The sequence below is a fragment of the Alexandromys fortis genome, unplaced genomic scaffold, assembly GCF_014885135.2.
Source record: "Alexandromys fortis isolate MF-2015 unplaced genomic scaffold, M_Fortis_MF-2015_v1.1 scaffold_5, whole genome shotgun sequence".
Classification (NCBI taxonomy): Eukaryota; Metazoa; Chordata; class Mammalia; order Rodentia; family Cricetidae; genus Alexandromys; species Alexandromys fortis.
The window spans coordinates 17,330,587-17,346,215 of NW_026067924.1; the positions used below are offsets into that span (position 1 = coordinate 17,330,587).

The 15,629-nt window shown below is 42.8% G+C and overlaps 2 non-coding genes across 2 annotated transcripts; both read right to left on the reverse strand.

Annotated features, from left to right (window-relative positions):
• On the reverse strand, nucleotides 1–72 carry Trnaa-ugc (transfer RNA alanine (anticodon UGC)). Its single transcript has one exon. It is a non-coding gene; the product is annotated as a tRNA-Ala (tRNA).
• Nucleotides 73–9,717: 9,645 nt separating this feature from the next.
• Nucleotides 9,718–9,789, reverse strand: Trnaa-agc (transfer RNA alanine (anticodon AGC)). Its single transcript has one exon. It is a non-coding gene; the product is annotated as a tRNA-Ala (tRNA).
• Between the last annotated feature and the right edge of the window lie 5,840 nt (nucleotides 9,790–15,629).

Sequence of the window (15,629 nt, forward strand, 5' to 3'; positions counted from 1 at the left end):
TGGAGGTACCGGGGATCGAACCCGGGGCCTCATGCATGCAAAGCATGCGCTCTACCACTGAGCTACACCCCCTGCTCCTGAAGGACCGTCTTTAGTACTTCACTAAAAATGAATTCTGTTTTCCAACCTGCTCCATGTACTGGCATACTTGGAACGCAAGACCCTAAACCCGGGGAAAGATCACGAACCTGTTACTACATGAGGAGCGAACTTTGAGTCGTCAGCATCTCCTACTGCGCTTGGCAAGGAATCAAGTGCTGGATTCTCTTCATGTCGTCCAGAATTCCTTCACCCAAGACAAGACACAAAGTGGTGGGAACGTCGCTTTTTTCCCACTCGAGCAACTTGATTTCTGTTATTTGCTCAGTGCAAATACAAGTGGCCAGGGCTGCTGGAAGAAAGACACCGTCAAAAAACACTTTGAAAGAGACTTTATTGTATTTTTTTATTATAAGCTTCTGGATTAATTAATCTAATATAGGACACCTAGGTGATAGTACTAAAGAGAAGTTCGCCAGTCTCTAGGCAAACAGTATTGTAGTTTTTGGTCAACTAAGAAAAGGGAATCTCAGTTGAGTAATTGCTTCCAACAGATTGGCCTTTGGGCATGCCTGCGGGCATTTTCTTAATTGTTCATTGATATAACCGTGTCCAGGCCTCTGTGAACAGTGTCACATCTGGGAAGGGGAGCTTAAACTGCGTAAGGATCGAGCGAGGAAAAGCCAGTAAGCAGCTTCCTCCATGGTCTCTGCTTCACTTCAATGCGTGACTGCCCGCTTCCTGACTTGAGCAGGATCCTGCCCTGGTTTCCCGAGATGATGGACTGTTACCTGGCAGACTAACTATAAACCCTTTGTCCCCAGGTTGCTTTTGGTCACGGTGTTTTAGCACAGCAGCAGAGAGACAAGCTAGGACACACAGCCTCAGGGATATAGGTAGGCGTTGAACACGGAGGGCAACTGAAGATAGGACCGAAGGGAGAAACAACGGAACGCTGGAACTTTGAGTTTACTTGTTGAGTAAAACCAAAAGGACATCCCAACTGAGGAAAGAACAGAAAAGGAGATTGTGATACCTCTTCGGGTTAGGACTACTTGGGAAGGTATAGCAGTTTTGGGGTACCCTTGTGAAGATGTAACACCCCAGTACTCAAGCTATTACCCACTCTAGCCTGGAATTTTTGAAGAATCAATTACTGTCACTGTCCACAGAACTAATCAAAACTTATAAACTTAAATGAGAACAAATCAAACAAACACCTTTGCTGCTCTGGCATTTCTGAGCACCAGTGCTTGTTCAGATCAAAGCTGTGTTTGAACTACAGGAGAAAAGTAACAACAAGAAAATGTATTGGTGACTCCAGGTTCCTAGAGGTTAGTAACTTCCTTTTCGTCCTTACGTGGGCCTTTGCTGGTGTTCATAATATCTGCCCCTTTAAAAACTGGCAAGTGAGCATTGTCTTGGTGGCACTAGGCTCCCAACTCATTGTGCAATTTTTATAATAAAAGCAGGACACAATGAATTGCAGGGTTTCTTTATTTTAAAATTAGCAAAGTGATGCACACAAAATTGATGATGTGTGCTTGCTTGCCTCTGTGTGTACAAAGGCAGGAGAATTACCTTGGAGTGTTATCTTCGAGTTATGATGCTGTGAGATCACTGCTAGAAAGGTCTGCAGAGACACTTTGTTGTATTGTGTGGCTCCTGGAGAGAACTACCATCTGAATTCTTAGGAATTCACAGTAAGAAGGAATACTTTGTGTTTGTTTTCTTCATGAATTAAAAAGTTAAATGTATTTAACTACATGCAGATTGTACCATGATTCTTTTATCTTTTATGAATACCAACACAGAAGTATGATATGAAAATTCTAGAAAAAAGCACATACTCAAGAAATATCAACAAGAAAATTCAAGATATTCTTAGGACTGTTTAAAGTTCAGTGAGTTAAACAAATTCCCTTACTCTGGTAGCTTCTACAGGCTAGTAATTCTTTCCACACACTGGACTTTACTCAAAGTGCAAACCCAGAGTGTTCTTATTGAAAAACCTTCTTCATAAATGCCAAGCTCACCATACATGCTGACACTGTATAATTATTTTTTATAGTTTTTTTTGTTCACAATTTTTCTGGTAAAAACACCTCTTCTACACACATACACAACATCAAAGTAGAAATAAATTCTAAATGCAACAGCATATAGCACACTGGACTTCTTAATCCTAAAAGCTAACAATATCCTAGGTTTAAATAAAGCTTTAAGTAATACTTTAAATAAAGCTCATACTATGTCAACTAAGACTTTACAGATGTTCTTAGTGGGATGGGCAACCAAAGGTATGAGATGAACACACGTTACTTGGACTGAATTTTCAAAACAGTAAAATCTATAGTTTTTATATATTTATATATATGCATATATAGTTATATAGTATATACTTTAGGATGTGAGATACAAATATTAAAAGTATCATAGCTGTCAATTAAGAGACTACCAAACCCTGGGATTTAACCAGAGACTTTTAGATCATTATCCTCTCCGAACTGAGCTATTTCAACTATGCGGAGTCTCCTTTCTTAATATTCTCATAGAATGTTGAGACTTTCATTTGCAGGACCAGTGGACTTTTACTGTCTTATCTTTACATCAGGACCACCCTCCATTCACACCCTGAATGTGGGTTCTGCCGTTATCTGTGTCTAAGAATAAGCTCACTTTTGAAGAGAGTGGGTAGGTTCCTTTTTGCAGTTTTTGGGGATGGAACTCAAGGTCTCTCATGGCTCAGCAAATGCTCTGACCTTTGGCCTCCTTTCCAGACTCCTATTCTACCTTGCAGGGATGCAGTAGAAAGAAACAGAGAACCTGTGCATGGTACCCTGAGGTGCTTCCTGCTTCCGACTGAAGACACCCATAGGTAGCAGGTCCCCTTGCTGTTGCTTGATTTTCCCTCTTCACTGCCCTAGTTGCAGTTGCGCTGCCAGTCACACAGGGTGAGGCAGAGCCCTGGGACTGACATGGGAATGGTTGTTTGCATGAGTGCGTGAACTACCACCAGACACACAGCTTCACCAGAAAATGTCATGAAACTCCTCCTTAAAATTTAGTCAGAGTTCATGTTTCTTGCTAGTTGGGGAAAGAAAATGGCTGAGCTCTTGGGAACATTTTCTTATGTGATTCAGGAACCTCTGGTTTGGGCAGCTCCTGAAGAAGCTGGGGGATTTCCTAATGCCTGGTGGAAAAGTCGGAATCATAGGATTGTATTGAGTTTACTTCAAGTGAAAAAGATAAAAACTTACAGGTTTGCTGGACTCCTAACTCAGGAATCTACTGATACTGAGTTTCGCCCCACAGAACTCTTGTTAGCAAAACCCACCTTCCACTCCCATACCCTGCTCCTGGCCCAGAGGGACTCAGAGGAGCTTCAGGGAGGTTGAGGCAGGCCAGGGGAGGCAGTGTCTCCCTCCTCCATCCTGGTATAGGCCCCGAGGTCACACAGTTGGGTCCTCATGGAAGTCAAGTGCATTTACCTTCTATTGCCTTTATTCTGGAAGCCCTCTAGGGTTGCTTGTTCCCTGCCCTGGGTTGGGGGGGATGACTACATTTCTGCTTTGTGGGTGTTTAGTTTCATATTTTTCTCTTTGACAGTAGAAATGGCTCTGAAAAAAGCATTACTTCAAATTCTTGTAGAGTGTCATGTTGTGACTTTACACTCCGCACTGTGGTTATAAGATCCGGAACTACAAAGAGCTTTGCTTTGGTAATGGTCAGGAGTTAGGTGGGTATTTCCTGGAGAGTGGGTAAAGGAAGGTTCGGAAAAGTGCATTGTAAACCTGTCACGGTGGTCCAAGCCTGTAAACACAACACTTGGGAGAGCAAGGCAGAAGATGGCCTAAAGTTTTTAGTGAAATCCTGTCTCAGAAAGAAAGAAAGAAAGAAAGAAAGAAAGAAAGAAAGAAAGAAAGAAAGAAAGAAAGAAAGGAAGGAAGGAAGGAAGGAAGGAAGAAAGAAAGGGGGAGGGAGGAAGGGAGGGAAGAAAGAAAAAAGAAAGAAAGAAAGAAAGAAAGAAAGAAAGAAAGAAAGAAAGAAAGAAAGAAAGAAAGAAAGAGAAAAAGAAGAGCCTCCTGTAGCCGAGTGTGATCTCACTCCCAGTTGTCTTTCATGAAGAGCAGAGAAGGGAGCTCTCCAAAGCCGAGCTCTAGAGCTCCACGTGTGTGGGACCGCAGACATAGACCTCCTCAGGAGGGACACGGGGCAGCAGTCTCTCTCCTAGGCAGCTGTGACCTTTTGTCCTGTTTGCAGTGAATGGTGAGTGTGTTTGTTCCAGTTTGCAGGTAACAAGAACTGACCCTTGGCAAATGAAGGACTTGTTCTCTGCTCTGTTAAAATGTCTGGAAGCATTTGGAAAGGATGAGTGGATAGCAGAGCTGAAAGCAGCGGCTTCGGTGAAGGAACACAATCGCTTCCCCGCTGCTGCCTCAGCATCACTTGGCAGGGCTAGCACTTGGCAGGGCGTTTTGCCAGCAAAAGCAGGAAGCTGGAGGTCACAGGAAAATGGGAGTCAAATGAAGGGAAAATAATAACAGATTATAGTTGTATCCAGATCCTTGAGTGAGTTAAGCTTGCGCTCTGCCTCTGAACCACACCACTCACAGGCAGGGAATAATTCAGAAACCTTTCTATCAGCTACCACCTTTGCATTCTGGGATGTGTTTTAGGATTAAAATAAGCTCCCTTTGTGTTTTGAAACTTCCTATAGTATGTGTTCTTAAGCATAGCTACACCAACTTTAGAGAAGGAGGAAGGGGAGGGGAAGAGGAAAGGGAGGAGGACGGAGAGGAGCAGAAAAAGAATATTGTTCTTGATCTGTGGTCAGCTGGTGAAAAGCTCACCACCAAATTTCTGGCTATTTTTTCTATAATACAGTTGATATTATAGACACAGAACTGATGGAATGAGTGAACACATATTAAAGATTAGAGTGGCTTACAGGCTGTGCACTGGGTAGTCCAACAATAGCTGTTTCCTGATGGGAAGTCCAAGAACCCGTGAGTTGTTCAGTCCATGAGACGCTACGGCTCAGCAGTCACAATCTGAGCTGGAGTCTCAGAGCACTCCTGGAGAGCTGCTGGCCTTCAGTCCGCAGTGCAGTCTAGACGTAGGTTCTAATACCAGCGAAGGAATGTCTCAACTACAAAACAGATAAACCTGCCAGTAAGGATGAAGACAGTAGACAAAAAGCAAAAGCTTCCTTCCTCCATGTCCTTTTCTATGGGCTGTCACCAAGAGCGGCTCAGATTTAGAGTGCCTTCCTATCTCAAATGATCCCATCAAGAAAGCCCTCACAGAAGTGACAGATGCTTGGGGTTTAGTTGATTCCCGATGTGGTCAGGTTGACAGCCAGTTTCCTACACTCTGGCTGTGGGGTGTGTGTCTGGTGTGTGTGTGTGTGTGTGTGTGTGTGTGTGTGTGTGCACCTTCTCCTCTGCCATGGTTTTGTGGCTCATGAGGTCTGTCCTCACTGCTACAATAAAACCATGACTAAAAGAAACTTAGGGAAAAGTGGGTTTATTACATCTTAGAAGTTAGACTCCATCATAACAAGAAGCAAGGACAGGAACTCAAGCAGAAACAGAGACCACGTAGGAATCAGTTACTGCCTTGCTCCCCGTGGCCTCTAAGATTACTTTCTTATATAACTCAGGACCATTTTCCCAGGGGTGGCCCAGCCCATCAATCATTAATCAAGACAAACTGATGGAGCTGATTTCCTAACTGAGGGTTTCTGCTTCCTAAGTTACTTTTCTGTCAACTTAAAATAAATAAATAAATAAATAAATAAATAAATAAATAAATAACCAGCACAAAGTCTAAATGCTGTAGCATCCTAAAGAATGGTTTGCATCATGTGTTGACTTCTTCTGTGAGCAGGTAATGGAAACCAAGAAGAAAACTAAATAACTAGCTAAATAAATACATAAATACCTGTGGGTGAAAGTTATCTAGAGGAGCAGAAAAAAAGGTGGAAGAAAACTGAAATTGTCCTTTGGCACTGAGAAAGCAAGAGCTCATTTTCTTATATCTATAAAAAATATTTTTAAAAAGTGAACTTCCTCCGAGAACCCTTGTAATTTACAGTGATTATCCACTCTGCCTTAGAATTTCAAACATAAAATACCAGGAGTCCATTTTCTGAGAGAGACGTCCATCGGGTGTCTTTTTTCCTTCATATGTCTGTGCTGTGAAAATCACCCGGAGCCTCCTTTGAGCTTGGAAACACTGTATTGGTTTAATCATTTCGGCCACCACCATGAGTCTGGTACAACAGATAAGAGGAAACAGAAATTGCAGGTTTCACTGAAGAGGAAGGCTGGAGAAGTGTCACTGTAAAACTGCAAGTTGTGTGTGTGTGTTATTAGAAAGTAGAAACTAAAAGAAAATTATCTCTAAATTGTGTGTGAAGAAAGCCCACAACTCAACTATGTTTCCAGATACTCCTCACAATAAAATTTTGATTTGCTTTTCTGTTTTCTCCAAGGTTCACCAACACTGTGAGAATTATTAATTTTCGGTGTCAATATTCAGACTGTTCATAGCATTATGGAAATACTCACCTACGAGGGAAACAGTAAACTAAGGTCCAAATCCAGCTTCTTCTAAGAAACTGACCATTGATTGCAGAAGTCAGAGCCCAGGTTCGGTGCGGAGTTCAGCAGCTGAGTACAGTTAGCTTGGGGAGGACTGGGTTCAACAGAGGGTCAAAACTAATCACACACTCTTCCTCTACTCAGGAAACTTCTGGTGCATCTGGGGCAGGGAGAAGATTGTAATTGCTGGCGCTGGTTTTTAAAACTGACAGATCAATAAGGTGGAATTCTCCATGACATTTCTGAGGAGACAAGAACAGACATCTGTTCACTCCAGATAGGGCTCTATCCACAGACCAAAGAAACGATTCCACCCAAGTCTAGCTTAGAGGTCCCATAAAGTTGCTTACAAGTCTATGGGTGAGGAGGTGCTAGCAGGGGCAAGATCACTGAAGACCCCACCCCAGCAGGAACCGGGACTCACAACACTGCCTCCAGGCAGCTTGGCCAGTCAGGGTCTCTTCACCCCAAGAGTCCTGTACCTTTCAACTTTCTGAGACTTGTAAGTCGTTTACTTCTACAGTCTTACAAATCAATCCCCATACTTCTAAAAAGCAGTATTTCAATTCAGAGGAAACACCTACACACATGAAGGTCTATTTTCTTTGGAGTGTTGCCTTTTTTTTTCCTTTTTTTTTTTTTTAAATTGGTGTGTTGTCTTACAGGGTTGTTAGGTTACGTTGCCCAGAATCTCCCACTTTGTTTGAATGTGAAAGACAGTGTCTTTATAGGGCAAAAAAAGAAATACATAACTGTAAAACTGAAAGAGGATAAAGCACCACGTTCTGAGCTCAAGGGTGGCTTAATGACATTACGCCCACACGGCTTTCACCTTGCACAGGGTGGCCAGGGGCTCAGGACACTTTACCTTCAGACATTCTAAGTCTTGAGCTAGACTGTAGCTTAGGTGCTTGCCTAGAATATGTGCGGTTCAGAATACAATAAAACAAATTAACTAAAACAACAAAAGCTTCTCAATCTTTTATTTCTCCCAGAGAAAGCAAAACAAAAAGATGGGCTCGTTGAAGGACAATCTCAAAATAAAACAGCAGGATGGGGTAAGTATGTCTTATTAAGACGAAAGTTTAGCAGGGTGTAGGGGCACATGTCTTTAGTCACAGCCTCAGGTGGCAGAGACAGGTGGATCTCTGTGAATTTGGGGTTAGCCTGGTCTACAGAGTGAGTTCCAGGACAGCCAAGGCTACAAAGTAAGACCCTGTCTCAAAAACAAACCAAGAAAAATACACAATAATATATTTGGGATTTCTGTCTTATATTTCCTATGGCTTTCTCAGGTTAAATTTTTTTAATATTTATTTATTTATCTATTTATTTATTATGCATACAATATTCTGTCTGTGTGTATGTCTGCAGGCCAGAAGAGGGCACCAGACCTCATTGCAGATGGTTGTGAGCCACCATGTGGTTGCCGGGAATTGAACTCAGGACCTTTGGAAGAACAGGCAATGCTCTTAACCACGGAGCCATCTCTCCAGCCCTCAGGCTAAATTTTTGACTTTTTTTTTTCTTCTTTACAGCTCTGAAATGGAACCCTGAACACCACTGTCTCCAGGCAAACTCTACCACTGAGCCATGCTCCACCCCAGTCCTGGGCCTTTGTCTCCTCTTCTCTTCTTCCTTAAATGTCAGAGGTAAGTGTCCCCCATGAAATCCATCCCATGTTCTCAGAGCCCTAACAGGATACAGAGAAGCGATGACGATAGCCGCAATGTCCCCGCTTTGATCATACTGCTTTCACGGCGCAGACTGATGGATCCCCCTGCCTGGACTTGTTGGCGATTTTCTCCTGGCACAATGGTGACGGGAAGCTCAACTTTGGAAACGAGAAAGAGAGAGGAATACAAATCAACGCTGGGGACAGAAAACCAGCTATTGGTTTCTCAGCCGCAGCTGAGCCTCCCTTCAGACAACGCATTCCAACGGTAAGACTCGCTGTTCTGAGAATGACTGTCTTTCGGAACTTCTCTGCTTTGAAAACTCCCTGCTGACGTCACAGGACGATGGTTTGATAGCGCTGAAAAGCAGGAACTTTCCCAATTCTGGAAGTATCCTTCAGCGCACATTTCCATTACGGCTGCAAAAGATTTTAAATCAAAACAGAATCTTTCACAGTTTAAAACAGCGTTAATATAAACATTCCTGAATATTAGCTAGAGAGAACGCAAGCAACAAGCACAGGTTTTATCCTATTTACAAGCAGAGTACAAAAAAACAAATGTCCCGGATCACCTTACACGTTAGCACAATCTTTACTGCAACCTTTTCAAAAGTTTTTTGTATTAAAAAGAAAATGAATTTCACATATTCAACTATGGTACAGTGAGTGATTCAGTAATTATAGACATCTTAATACCTCAAAATGGGAAAACAAAGTTAAAGACAGGAGGAGAAAGGTTATTCAGGAATAGAAATACATATTGTCTATCCTTTTAATCTTTTGAGAGCATTAGAACGGATGCCTCTTAGACTTTAATGTGTGAGCGATCGTCATGGACTACAATTTAAAATGCGATTTTATTTTTTTGTAGACTGCAAGACCCGATTGCGATTTCTCCCCAAGGGTCTGGACGCCACCCTTCCCACAGAGGGCGCCATTGTCTCAGTTGAATCGATCCCCTGGATCATTTTAGAACAAACTGGGAACCTCTGTCTTCCGTGGAATGAACTTCAGTCGCGGACAGAGCGATGCTGGTGTTCGTCGGTGAAAACAACTCTCTCAGCAGAAAAGCGTTGGAGAAACTGTGCCGTTCTCCAGTTAAATCTTTGATCCCCCCCCCCCCCCCCCGGAAATGCAAGTCACCTTAGAACCTTGCAATTTCGGAGTAGGAAAACAGCTTGCTCGCTACTCCTGGCTGCATCTTCAAATTTTCCATCTTCCAGTTCTGATAATAAGGCCTTGGAATGGTACCCAGCTCAACGGCTGTAGAGTCGGTTTGCTGCTTTCTGGAATCATTATTCTGTGAAATCGTTTGGCTTACTGTTTGAGCAAGGAAAATGGTGAAATTGTGGGGAGAAAAGAAACTTGGTAAACCACAGGAGCTGAAAACACTGGAGGTGCCGGGGATTGAACCCGGGGCCTCGTGCATGCTAAGCACGCGCTCTACCACTGAGCTACACCCCCTGACACGGTTGAGCTCTCGGGAATACATTCAAGACAGAAATGTGATTTTTCTTAGGTTTTGGAAACATCAGGGATAGAAGCCTGAGGACACACTATTTTCACCCTTGAAATGCCAAGCCGAAGCCGGGCGTCTGCCTAGCACAGAGGAACGTGCCTATGAATCTGTACCAATGCCGCCGTTCGCAGCTCTTGGTCCTGAGTGCGTGCAGCCACCTCTCCCAGCCCGGGAAGAGCCGGATGAATAATTTCCGTCCGTCTTTATTCCCCTCTTCCCGCTTCCTTACTTTTAAATGGTTGCACAACTGGGAACGAAGGACCTCCTCTGTAATCCCAGCACTTGGAAGGCGAAGACAGGAGGATTACCACGAGCTGCAAGACAAGCCAGAACTACATGGTGAGACTGTTTCCAAAACGGAAAGAAAAATGAGAGAGCTGGGAGAATTAAGAGATTAAAGGTGGTTTTTCAGATAGAAAGTTGTACCTCCAGATAAAAAATCAATGTGAACAAAAGACATAGACATAAATAATCAGAGGTGACATGAGAGTGGAAACGTGGGTGGGTGGGGTGGGAGGGGACGAGCCAGAGGGGACTGGGGCCATGGGGAAGGGGTGAATTATATGAAAATGCCATAATGAACCTCATTAATTTGTGTGCTAATATAAAACTTAATAAAAGTAATAAAGTATAGTAATGCATGTTTCTTCTCATTTCTCTTCTTAAATGATTTATAGTGCAGCTTTATGATTGAGAATATAATACAGGAGTGATAAATGTGTGCGATACATTTGCCAAAGACAGTACAATGGATGTCATTGGAGCAAAGCAATAGTAGGCTAAGAAAAAGACAGGTACTAAGGCAATTAATTGTAGCAATGTAAATTTTAAGTTACCACTGGTCAATGCAATGTGTATCACATTAATATCACAAAAATAGAAAGACTGGAGCTTTGTAGACCTTACTTTCCTATATAAGACTAGAGTTAAATTATTATAAAACAAGGTGATCCCAATAAGTGAACTTGTGTACTGTAAATGGAGAAACCACCCCGCAAAAAGCTTAAACACAGTGAATACATTAATTAAATTTAAATGCTACGGCCATTAGAAAGTATTCACTTACTACTAAAAAAGGAGTTGAAAAGGAAAATAGATATGAGAGATGCAGAAAACCGAAAGGAAAAATGATGGCACAAACTCAGCTATTCCAATAACATTAACTATAAGTGAATTAAATAATCCAATTAAAAGGCACAGACCAGCAAGACAGTGGAATTTAAAAGCCCTGGACCAACCTTCTCCCATGGAAGAGTGAGGTTAGCATCAGTGCACAGGACAGTATGTCCGAAAATGATAGGAATTAGCTAACAATTTCCTACCAAGACTAGCACCGTGCTAACTACCTCAAAAGCAGTTGTGGGGGGTGGGGGTAGGCGGGGGAATCACAGCAGTTCTTTCCCTCTGCAGCCGCTCCTGCTGGCCACTCCCTACTTCTCCTCTATCATAGATTGGTCTTTGCAATGAATGAGGAAATTTCCAACTTGCCTCTTCTTCCTGGGAGTGGGGTGGGAGTGGTTAAAGAAAATTTAACAAGGCCGGGCTGTGGTGGTGCACGCATTTAATCCCAGCACTTGGGAGGCAGAGGCAAGCAGATCTTTGTGAGTTCGAGGCCAGGCTGGTCTACAAGAGCTAGCTTCAGGACAGCCGCCAAAGCTACAGAGAAACCCTGTCTCAAAAAAAAAAAAAAAAAAAAAAAAATTAACAAAATAAAAACAATTGATCAATGTAATGCATACCATTCCTAAAACAAAGGTCAAAGACACCTGATCATTTCAAAGATACAAAGGAATATTGTTTTTCATTCAACAGTCTTTTATTTGCTTTTATTTTCAATTGGGGATTGAGCCCAGTGACCTACACCAAAATGTACCCTAAGCCCTCAACATCTTTTTAGTGTGCTGGTCTGAGAATATCCCCTACAGGGATTATAGGTCAAAGGAACCACATGCCTGGAATGCTGTGCAGATGGGAGAAACTATGACAACTGAGCAGATCTGAGCCTTAGGTAGTGTGGAGACCAGAGTCTCCAGAAGCTTTCTCCAGACATGAGCTACTGCAGAGACCCAGACTGGGGTCTATACTGAAACATGGAAATGGGTCAGAGGAGTAATTTGCTTGAGGTAGGACAACAGGATTCTCCAGTGTTGTGCAACACTGTTTTACACACACACACACACACACACACACACACACACACACAACACACCAAGAAATTCACAAAACTATATGAATTTTGTGGTCATTTGGGGTTTCTCACTAAATAACTAAAAGGGAAATTTGAGTTTAAACCCCACCTAGCCCTTTTGAGCACTCACTCCTAGAAGTGACTTCCAGCATCGGTGGGAATGCTTTTAACATACACGATTCTCACTCCACTGCCCTAGTACTCAGAGCAGCATCCTGTCCCTAGCTGTTCATCTCCCATTGCTTGCATTTGCTATTCTCAGAAGCTATCAAAGATAGCACCGTTCTCTTTCATGGCAAGAATAATGTACTAAATTACAATTTAGTAGTTAAAACCAATTGTGGTGGCCCAGGTCTGTAATTCTAGAGGTTGGGAGGCTGAGACAGAGGGCTGATGTGAGTTCAAGGCCAGCCTGGGCTTTCTTTTTAAAGGAAACCAGGTGACTGTCCTCAATCTGTGAGATTACTGGATCCCACAGGTACTTGTGCCCTGATAAAAAATGGGTTCATTTTATCATGGAAATTGGTTTTATGGTTGTTGATCACCACAACATGAGGAACTGTGTTAATGGGTCATGGGTACTAGGAAAGTTGTGAACTACTGCTGTAGTTAAAGGTGCCTGCTGCCAAGCTGAAGATTGGAGGAAAATCTTCGGGACTGTCAACACAAAACCCACAGCTCTCACTTTAAGGGAAATAAGAGTTTATTCTGGAGCCATTTTGAGTGATCATGGCTTGGGAACAGAGACATAGATTACCCTAAATTCTATGTTCCAATGTAGAAGTGGTTTCACAATTTTATCATTTACAGAACAAAAAAGAGTCAAAAATCAAGGCAAGTTTTAAATACATTGGTAGATATATCAGAGAGGCAGTTACCAAAAGATGGGGGAAATTTTTATATAAGCCTATCATGCTGTATGACTATCTTAGCTTTTGGGTTGGTGGAAGCTAACAGGTCTCTTAGCTGATTCCAATTTTGTTGTTGTTGTTGTTATTTCATTTTTGTTTTTGTTTTTGTCACAGGATGCTAGTCACTACAGCAAGGAAGGCAAGGAATGGCTGTTCCTGGGAGCCAAAGCTAGAGTAAGATAAGGTAGTTAGCCCTGGGACCTGCAGCATTCCGGTGTCCCCACAGTACTGCCTGAACTTCTCACCAATCAGTCAGTGTCTCCAGGTACAGCCTCTCAGGAGCTTTCAGCCACAGGCTCCAGCTGTTGGAAAGAGAACTCTTCTTACAGGTTGTATTGGGATTTCCATGGGGCTGCCTCCCCCAGTTCTCACACACTAAATAAAGAAATGGAAGGAAAACCATTTGAAACCCCTAAACTCCTTTTCTACCTCAAGGACTATTTAAACAGCTATCAATGGATTCCATGTAGTACTTTAAGTATTTGAAAATCTGATTGTGCTCGTGGCTAGTGTTCTGGTTTCATTTCAACCTGATACCAGATAGAGTCATCTGAGAGAAGGAATCCTTGTTTGAGAAAAAACGCTTCCATAGAACTGGGCTGTACGCAAGACTGTAGGGCGTTTTCTTAATTAGTGATTGATGGGGGGAAGGCCCGGCCCATTGTGGGTGGTGCCATCCCTAGGCTGGTAGTCCTGGGTTCTGTAAGAAAGTCAGCGGAGCTAGCCTTAAGGAGCAAGTCAGTAAGCAACACCCCTCCATGTCCTCTGTATCAGCTCCTGTCTCCAGGTTCCTGCCCTGTTTGAATTCCTGTCCTGACTTCCTTAAGTGATGGATTATAATGTGGAAGTGTATGTAAGCCAAATGAACCCTTTTCCTCCTCAGCTTGCTTCTGTTCATGGTGTTTTATCACAGCAAGAATAACCCTAAAATAGATACTGAGCATATGTCTTGATGTTCAGAAACAAAATTAATCTCATTTTAGTTGTATTGAAATCCCCTTTAAAAGATGAACACTGTTGTCAAATATAATTGTTATTACAGTAATTGCCTACGATGTCCAACTGGTAGCTCTTATACACCCCATGGAGCTATTTACTGCCCCTTTGGAACATGATAGTGCAGTAGCTCTGTGACCGGACCTAGGAAATATAACTGCACCCCAGCTAACCAGGTTAACACCTGTCCTCGATACGCCCTTTAAAGGATCCAAATTAATAGTACCGGGAGAAAATAGACATTTATCCACATTGGGAAATGGGAAAAGGGGAAATAGTGACCCGCCCCAAGTGCATGTTGGGGTCCTGAGAGGGGGGTAGGATTTAAACAAAAATATGCATAAGTAAGCAATCTGGCCAAGGTGTGGTCTCGTACACTGTTACCTTAGCTCCAGCTCTCTCTTGCAAGGTCAGTCACTACTGTGATTAGATGTAGAATATTTCTCTAGGAGGCAAGTTCCTCCTCTGAATACTCCCAAGGCTTCAACCACTTCTTCTCCTAGCAGGAAATTCCTTAGGGGCCATTCTTTCAATAGTTTGATAGCCAAAGAGAGAGCACAAATGTCTCTTTAGAATATATCAATTCCTGCCAGATAGGGTGGTTATAGCTGTGTTAACAAAATCAGTAATCACAGCACTCCGGAGGCAGAGACAGGCAAATATCTATGAGTTCGAGGCTATTCTGGTCTGCAGAGCGAGTTCTAGGACAGGCTCGAAAGCTACAGAGAAACCAAGTCTCGAAAACCAAAACAATCAAAATCTACATTAGCTGGGTGCGGTGGTCCTTGTCTTTAATCCCAGGAGACAGAGGCGGTGGATCTCTTTGACTTTGGAACCAGCCTGGCCTACCTACCAAAATTCAGGCTAGAAAAGTCCTTGTAGTCAGAACCTAAAACAAATAAAAGTTAACATTTTCAAGCCCAGTGTGACGTCAAATTACTCTGATCCTACCGCTTGGAAGGTGGAGGCTAGGATCCAGAGTTCTAGGTTATCCTCAGCCACGTGCTCAGGGTGAAACCAATCTGAGCTGCAGGAGGCCTGGTCTAAAAGAAGGAGGAAAGAGAAGAAAGAGAAAGAAGAAACAAGCATTTTAAAATAAATATAAAATTATTTTTCTTAAAAGACTATTTTTTAATTACACACATATGTGCGTGTGTGTGCACGAGTGGGGGCTGATCTCCCCGAAGCTGTGGAGTTACAGGCAGTTTGAGCCAGCGTGGGTCCTCTGAAAAGGCGGAAGGTGCTTGGACAGGTTGAGCAGCTATCAAGCTGGTAGGTCTCAGCCCTCAGCAGTTTACTTTTTTTTTTTTTTAACTGCTAGGTAAGGGCCCTCAAGAATCTTTCAAGTTCCAGTTTTGCCCTAAATCTCCTAGGCTCCTCTTTCTGCCTGGAGCAAATGTTTCCATTTGGAGGGAATGCTGCATGTTCTGAGGAACATGCCCAAAACAGTGGGTCTGTGTGTTTTGAAGTCAGCAAAACCCTGTCTTAAAAAAAAAAAAAAAAAAAAAAAAAAAAAAAAAAAGCAGGGTTTATACATTAACATCACAACCCCGGGCCTGGACTGTACATCTTTGTTTAAGCTCCTAGAACTACCTGGGCTGTCTTTGCAGGGTTAGTGCAAAGAGTCCCCGGATACTCCGACCTGAGGGCCGCCGTTCAGTGTTGACGTCCCTCATCCTGAAAGGTGGCC